This window comes from Medicago sativa, chromosome 3, assembly GCF_051527215.1.
Source record: "Medicago sativa cultivar Bolivia chromosome 3, Bolivia_mono, whole genome shotgun sequence".
Classification (NCBI taxonomy): domain Eukaryota; kingdom Viridiplantae; phylum Streptophyta; class Magnoliopsida; order Fabales; family Fabaceae; genus Medicago; species Medicago sativa.
In genome coordinates, this window is record NC_140751.1 from 48255184 (window position 1) to 48263694 (window position 8511).

General features: G+C 34.4%; 1 long non-coding RNA gene across 1 annotated transcript; it reads left to right on the top strand.

Annotated features, from left to right (window-relative positions):
* The first annotated feature begins 667 nt into the window (after positions 1-667).
* Positions 668-3133, top strand: LOC146937868 (uncharacterized). The gene is made up of 2 exons (XR_015033328.1): positions 668-960; positions 2861-3133. It is a non-coding gene; the product is annotated as an uncharacterized LOC146937868 (long non-coding RNA).
* Positions 3134-8511: the final 5378 nt, after the last annotated feature.

Genomic DNA, 8511 nt, shown 5'->3' on the forward strand with positions numbered 1-8511 from the left:
AAGTTGACTCCTCGTTTTGTTGGACCGTTTGAGATTATTGAGAAGGTTGGGGTTATAGCGTATCGGATTGCGTTACCGCCATCTTTGTCGAATCTTCATGATGTGTTTCATGTGTCTCAGTTGAGGAAGCATGTGTATGATGCGTCTCATGTGATTCAAGTGGATGATTTGGAAGTAAGGGATAATTTGACCGTTGAGACTTGGCCGGTTAGGATTGAGGATCGTGAAGTGAAGCGTTTGCGTGGCAAAGAGGTCGTTTTGGTTAAGGTGATTTGGGTTGGACCAACCGGTGAGAGTGCCACTTGGGAATCGGAGAGTAGGATGAGGGTTGCGTATCCAGAGTTGTTTCCTTCAGGTAATTTTCGAGGGCGAAAATTCTTTTTAGTGGGGGAGAGTTGTAACAGCCCGTTTTTCGCTAGATTTATTTTATTATTTATTTATGTGTGTTCTATGTGCTCTTATGTGATTAATTGTCTCTGTGTGTATTTTTGGTCGGGATTCGTAGAGTTCGGTGTTAGAAGGGTATTTTAGTCATTTTGGGCTTAGGGGCATTTTGGTCTTTTTGAGGGCAGTGGCAATTTTGTAATTTTGCAGAAAGTTATTTTTAGTGCTTAGTGAGGGTTTTATTTTACTAAGTGCTAGAGGGTGCAGTAATTATTTTATTTACCGTTAAGTGACCGTTAGTGTTATATTTTACCGGTAAGTGAGTAGTGACATTTTGAGTGTTAGAATGGAAATGGGTTAGGCCCATTAAGGTTTAAGAAATAAGCCCAATTGAGTAGAGCTAGTATATAAACTCTAGTGTTGGTGAGAATTAGGTTTACAAACATTTTCATTTCATTTCATTTGAGAAGAGAAGAGATAGAGGCTAGAGGGAAGAACAAGGGTTAGAGCTTGAAGAGGGGATTCATCATCTAGGAGCTAAATTGAAGCTTTGGTTAGAGATTCTTGGTGTTAGAGGTAAGTGGGTTAGGTTTCAACCATAATTCACATCTTTTTCTTTTTACCCATTTTTATGAAATTGATGAATTGAACCTAATTGTTGTTAAATTCGTGCATACTTGTTGCTGTTATGTTTAAGAACATGTTTTATATGGTAATTGCATGTTAGTATGTGGATTAACATGTTTAAATGCATAGTTGTTGGTGTTTTGTGTTCTTGAGCAAAATTGATGAAAAATGAAGTTGTGATGTTGAATTGTGCATGAAGTTGTGTTCATTAGTTGTTGTTGATGATTGTTGAACTGTTAGAATCAAATTGGTGTGACTGGAATCGTTATTTATGGATTCATGAGGAGATTTGTGGTTATGTGGGTGTTTTTGAGAAAATTCATGATTTTGATGAAATGAGCCATATTGTTGTTTCTAATGCATGATTCATGTTTGTTTAAGTGTATTGAACCTATTTTGACCCTTAAACACTTTCTGGAAGTTGATTTGGGAGTTGGGGGTTTGAAAATTGGGATTTTGGGTGAAATGGGGTGAAAACCCGTAACAGCTGAAGAAATTCGCCAGAATTTCGCTAATAGCGAAACTCTCTGGACTTTTTTCGCTGTTGGCGAAAATTTCGCTAATAGCGAAATTGTCTGAAGAATTTCGCTAATAGCTCAGATTTCGCTAATAGCGAAATTGCCAGAACACAGCTTTTCTGTTTTGTTCATTTGAGCTTTTGGGGACCAATCTAATACTCCTGAAATGTTTCTTTGGACTTAATTAGCACCTGTTTACACCTTTAATCCTACTGGAACAAGATTTGAGTTGGTTTGGACTTGAATTTATGAAAATCGTCTAACTTTTGTGAAAACGGTCCAAACGTCAATTTTTCCAAAAACTCGTTTTCTCTGGAAATTGAAGTGGGATTAGAGTTGTATATTGTTTATATGATTTTTAAAAATGGATGTGATTGGTTCCATCAAGTTTGAACTTGTTTTGCTTTGAAAATGGAAAAATTTGTGAAAAGTGATAAAATGAGACGAAATTTGTGATTTTTATGAATTCATCGTATTTGGCCGATGAAATGCTTATGTAACCTCTACTGCACACATATGTGAATTGTGAGAATACAAGGCATAGGCAATTGAGCTTGTTTACTTGGTTTTGACTCAAATGTTTAATTAATTTAATGATGTGATTTTGAGAGACGGAATTGACTAAAGATGACTTTTGAGAATCAATTGATTGTGAATCCTTTATGGAAAGTTATTATATGTTATGTGGAGATGATTGGTGGTGTAATTATGTGACAACTACATGTTGTGTGATTTTGGATGTGGTTGGTGATTGTATATATATATTAGGTGATGGTGAATTGTTAATGATTGCATATATACAAGTATTGGTGATTGTGAGGTGATTATTGTTTGTGTGAACATATGCATTTGTAGTTGAGTCATATGTTCATGCATACATGACTGATGGTGGTGGATTTTATATCCAATGGAGGTGATTACGATGTTTTTGTTGCATCGAAGGTGACGACCTTGAGGTGTTTTGGTACCACATGCATCTAGATGAGACTAGAGCCATTGCATAGACTGTTGGTGAATTGAATTGCATTGAGATGTGTTTGGTGATTGATTGCTAATTGTAATTATGGATTGAAGTGTTAATTGTTACTTATTGATTGACAAGGTGAATTGCGATATGTGTATGATACACTTGTGGACATGAACTTGGTATAATGATATTGAATGATCGTGGAATGTTTATATGTTGTGAATATTTTGGAATTATGTATTGTCATTCTTTATCCTTGATTATATCTTTCATCTTCAAAGTTCTTGTTAATCTTATATGGATTATGATGATGTAATGCTAACCCTCAGTGGTTTACCACCTACCTTTCCGTATGGACGGGTAGATGGAGTGCAGGATGCTTAGTTGTTGCTTGTTGATGCCGAGGAGTGGAGTTCCTCTTTTTCATGCAAGTGTCTAGATTAGGGCTCTGATCTAGGACAGTCTTTGCATGTTGTTTATTTGACTTTGTGTTTTGGAGTTGGGATGTTATTTGTTATTTGAGAATTGGAAAATACATTTGTATCATATTGAGATTTGAAGATGTTTAAGAATTATATGTATGTTCCGCTGCTATGTTATATAACATGATCTTTATGCATGTGTGTTTGAATTCGAAGACGTAGCATCTATTTCTAGAATATGTTTGTATATTCGCGCGTTTTACCGCTTATTAGGAATAGGGTGTTACACAACACACTTTGTATAATGATATTTGGTTGGATCAAATAAATACTCAATTCTTTGTTTGAGTTTTACAATAGCAAATTCAAAAGAGAAGATCCAAGAGATATAGTGAGAGAGCTTGGAATTTGCTTTGTTTGCAAAGAGCTTTGTTTGTAGTGATGATTTTCACTTAGAGAGATATTAGCTTGCAAAACTCATGCTTATAACCTTCAAAGGCCCTTGTATTTATAGGTGAGGAGTGTCTTGGTGATCAAGGGAGAAAATAGAGTTGTTGGACATGTTTTTGATAGCTGTCCAAAGTTTCAATTGATTTCTCTTTTCTTCTTTAAAATAGCCAGAACGTTCTCAGAATGTTATGTCTGATTTGCCTGGCTCTGAAAGCACTGTTGCTTGCTTGCGCATGAGATAACCAGCTGTTATGAGTTGTATAACTTGTTGCCCAATGCAGATGATGTCATGTCCTTTTGCTTTAGTGATGTCATGCTTAAAAGGCCATGTGCTCTTTATCCTTTAATGGGCTTTCTTTTCCAAATGGGCTTAAAGCTTTTCTTATGGCCCAATAACATTTATTAAATAATATTCTGCCATGCTTTCTTGCTGTGCAGACTTGTTCACTTTTGATGTACTGTTTCATTTTCATCGTATTTGCCAGAACGTTCTCAGATTGTTCTCATGAAACAAATTCTCACAAAATGAATTAGTAGATAACAAGATTAAATAAATATAATATGTTTGAAATCTTTAAAACATCAAATATGGATTTTGTCTCAACAAGGTTTAGGTATTGATTTTATGATTTTATGATAGTTTAGGTTTATGTTAGAATTGTTAAAATTGTTTATGTTTAGGTTTAGGTTGTTATCAATTGTTAGAATTGTTATAGAAGTTTTATTGAATTGTTAGGTTTAGGTTTTGATGAATTTTTGTAGAATTGTTAGAATTGTTTAGCTTTAGGTTTAGGTTTAGGTGTAAGTTTTGATGATAGTTTAGGTTTAGGTTTAGGTTTTGATATTATGATTTTATGACATTGTTGTTTAGTTTAGGTTTTGATCACCAATTTCTCATTAGATATGTCTCAGAATTAGGTTCAGTTGAACAAAAAGGTGGGTGATGACAAGAAGAAAGCAAAATCACCTGTGACATGGCACAAAATCAAATGTGATGGTTCCGTAAAAAAGAAGGATTCGAAGGTGCCGGTGTACAATCATTCCAGTTTGAGGAGGATTAGGAGGACATGCTATTTTGGTCCTCAACCAAAAGCAGGTGTCCAGGGACTGTCGCGGACAACCCGATTGACTTGTGTGACGCGGAAGATGAGTGAATGTAATGGCTTCTAATGTCTAATTGTTTTGGATCTTTTTTATGTTTTTATTTATGTCGCGCACATTTTGCTACATTTTGCTTGACATTATGGTACTTTTAATAAAATCGTGTTTTGAATAATTTCGGTAAAAATTGCGTATTGAATAATTTCTATTACAAATTGCGTATTCGAATAAAGAGTAATTAAATCTAACGTGAATTAGAATAAAAATTGTGTAATGAATAAAACAACAACAACATGTATTATGCAGAATTAACTATATATGTTATCACATCAAATTCCCTCATATAAGACGAGTCATCACATGAGGTGCATTCCGTGACACTCATCTTATATGAAGGAATTCAATATCATAACCTTAAAGTTACATTACATTACATTACATTACATAAAGTTCCTAAATATTTCATATCATTACATTACATTACATTACATTACATTACATTTGGGTAGAGCCTTCCAACTACAACAATTGTGTTACCTCAGAAATGGGGTAAATTCAAACTTTCTAAACAACAACTCTCAAGCATTCACCTGGCATCTCTATTGTTCCATTCAAAACATTAAATTATTGTTAGGCTTGATTTAAATGATGGTATTCAAGTGTTAAAAGAATGAGGTGCATTCGTTGACACTTCAATACCTTCATCTAAACCAGCCTAACAAGAATTTAATCTTTTGAAAGGAACAATAGAAATGTCAGGTGAATGCTTGGGAACTGCCGTTTAATAAGTTTGAATTACACCATTTCAGAGTAAGACAATTGTTTTAGTTGGAAGGTGCATTCCCTATGTAATCACGATCTTCTGGCGGAATCAGACTGTTGATAATATCTTCAATTGATCTCAGCAATGTTACACACATATTGATCCACTCGAACATGCTGTGCTCCCAAAACATGCTCCTCACGTTTTCGTCGTTCGTTAATTCCACCCAACTGAATGATATTCTCCCCTCGTCGAGCGTTGGACAATTATACCGAACGTATCCCACCCTTCTTGTGTCTTCGGGGTTGACTCCTTGGTTGAATTCATTCAGTTGATCCTTTAGACCTCTTAACGTGACACCAAGGCACCGAACCTTTAACCTCTAAGGTTCTTCGTCGTTGAATTGTGCATGAACGTCGAACATATCAGCCATTGTTTCAGATCTACACAATAAGAAAGTAAAAACAATCAATGAAAAACTAATTCAAACATTTAATCAAACACTTGTAAATCTTAAAATAAAATCATAAAAATAACCCTAAAATGTTTTACTCTAAAGAAAAAAAAATTCAAAAAATATAACAAAATTATTCAACTTATATCTAATCTTAAAATAAATCATATACTCTTACATGTAAATCTTTTTAAAAACTAAAATAAAAAAATAAATATAAAACACCAAAATTAAAAATAACCCTAAAATTCTAAACTATAATATAAACATTTTAATTAAATTAATCAACTTACATCTACTATAAAAATTTATTATAACATATAAATCTACTCAAAAAAAAATCTACTAAAATCTACTCAAAAACTACAAAAAAAAAAACATTTATAACAACTAAAATTATTGTAAGTTAATAGCACTATGATTTACTTACTTGTGAATTTGTTGAATAAATTTGATTTGGGTTTTTAGAGAGTTTTTGAGAGAGATTGGAAAAATTGTGAGATTTGGAGGGTAATAATGGATTTTTTTTTTGAAACGGCAAAAAATTATTAACCTTCAAGCCCGTGCAAGGTGAGAGAGCTTCTGCCAGATTTGAATCAATACGTAACTGCCGAAGTTTTCCTCGGAAGTTAACTGTCGCCGGTTCCATTCATAATTCGACAGTTAACTGTCGCGGGAACTTTTCGTCTTTTACACGTGTTTTTCAGCCTTATCAAACGTGTATACAACAATTTTCTTGTTATATTTAACCCTAAAACGCTAAAAAAGAAAACACAGCTTTTTTCCTAGTTCTTGTGTCAGCCGCCGCTTACCTTCTTTTGTCCCAGATCCATCTTTGTTGTAGGCATGAACTTATCAATGTTATTGCGGCCATCACTACGCCGCAGCCTCAAAATTTTCACAAAGATGATGACAACACAAACCCACACTTACCGCCGATTGGATCCCAAAAATTACACAGCCACGGTTTTGGAAAAACACCCAAACTTGCCCCCCAGGAAAAACGAATGTCTACTAACCACCTCCCTTCTGATCGACATCTGTCTCTTGTCTGATGATGAAATGGATGATATAATGCTTCCCACTTTAGATCAAATGACTCCCCTTGTCAATCGCCTCATTCGCTATTTCAAATCATTTGACACTTTTATCTCGAAGTTGGAAAATATTGGTTATCTCGATTCAAATAAAGACTCTCGTCTACCTTGTGTACACTTGTTAAGGTGTTTGTCTCATGCAGGTAACCACCATCTGCTCGTTCATACCTATCACCACTTGGTAAAATTTCATGCCTTCGTTCCAAATACCTTTGCTTCAAATTTATTTATGGATTCTCTCTTTACAACTGGTCAAACTCAATTTGCTTTTTCTGTTTTCAAACAAATGAAGTCCCCTAATTTTTTCACTTTTGACATTGCACTTTTTCACCTTTCCCATTTGAATGATATTGCCAATATTTCACATGTTCTCACACACATGTTGAGGATGTCTTATTATCCTTGTCATGATACTTTTAATAAACTTTTGTATTCCCTTTGTGAAATCAACGCCATGCCGCAAGTGTACCAACTTTTGAGTCTAATGGTCGTTAAGTTAGGGATTGAAATGGATGTCAGTGTTTGGACTTTACTCGTGACTAAGTTCATTGAATTAGAAAGCTTCAATGAGATGAATGCCATGCTTTCTGAAGGTTTTGTGCCCGAAGATAAAGGTAGTTGTGTTGCGCACATACATGAAGTTTGTGATCAAGTTAGAAATGTTGCGGCATCCGGTGTGTTTCATATTCCAGACTGTGATTATCAAGCATACCCGATTTTTTATTTAAAACAAGTGGTTCATTCAAGATGGAGTTGAGCGACAGAACTTGTGAAAAAATGGTGAAACAGAGCATCTAGGGGCGCTCTTCTTTAACTAGACTTATACTTATTTCTATGTTTTATTTCAAATAAGTTATGGATTAGTAGTAGTACTGGGATTATTTCTTTCTTATTAATTGTTTGTTTTTGCAATGTACTATATTATCTTGGTTATTCTGTGGTTCAGCAATGTAATGTATATGTAAATTATGCTGTAACACCCATCTTCCTCTTCCCTTCTGTATCTTGTACTTTTCCATTATTAATAGACATTCATTCAAACTTTTCAAGGTGGAATAGATTCAAATAAACGGTTACTAGCCCAAGAAATTGTCACCCTGGATCCATATGATTAATACTTGGAGAAGGGAAGTGTGCCTGTTGTTCAAGTATAAAATTAACCCATATAAACTAGGGTCAATATAATTTTCGTACATCTCAAGAATTTCATTATCACAATACCGGATTTGTTAATTTTCAAATTCACTTTGCATTTCTCTTGGACATCTCAATTGAAATAGGTAGCAGTTCATCCAGAACAGATATGCTGTTTGGAATGTTAGCCACTTTTATCAAACAAATTTAGTTGATCTAAATAAAAATCTCATCAAAATTGTACAATGCAACATAAAAATGCAAAATGCAATTTTTCAATTGTGGTTGCGGTCACAATTACTGAAGTCAAGTGCGAATGATGCAGCAATAACTGTAGTTGCAATGTAGTAGTAAAACAATTTCATTATGAAAATCATGCAACATAAAAGAGCAAAATGCAAAATTTTATGAAGCTTATAAATGGTGGTCGCGGTCACATTGTGGCCGCGTCACATTTCTTGGTATTGTAGAATATTGAAGTCAAATACGGCTAATGTAGCCACGGGTACAAGTTCAGTGTGGCCGCAGTGAAATTAAAAGCGCTTTTTAAAACCACGGCTTTTGGTATGTACATTCGCATACATCTGCCAATGT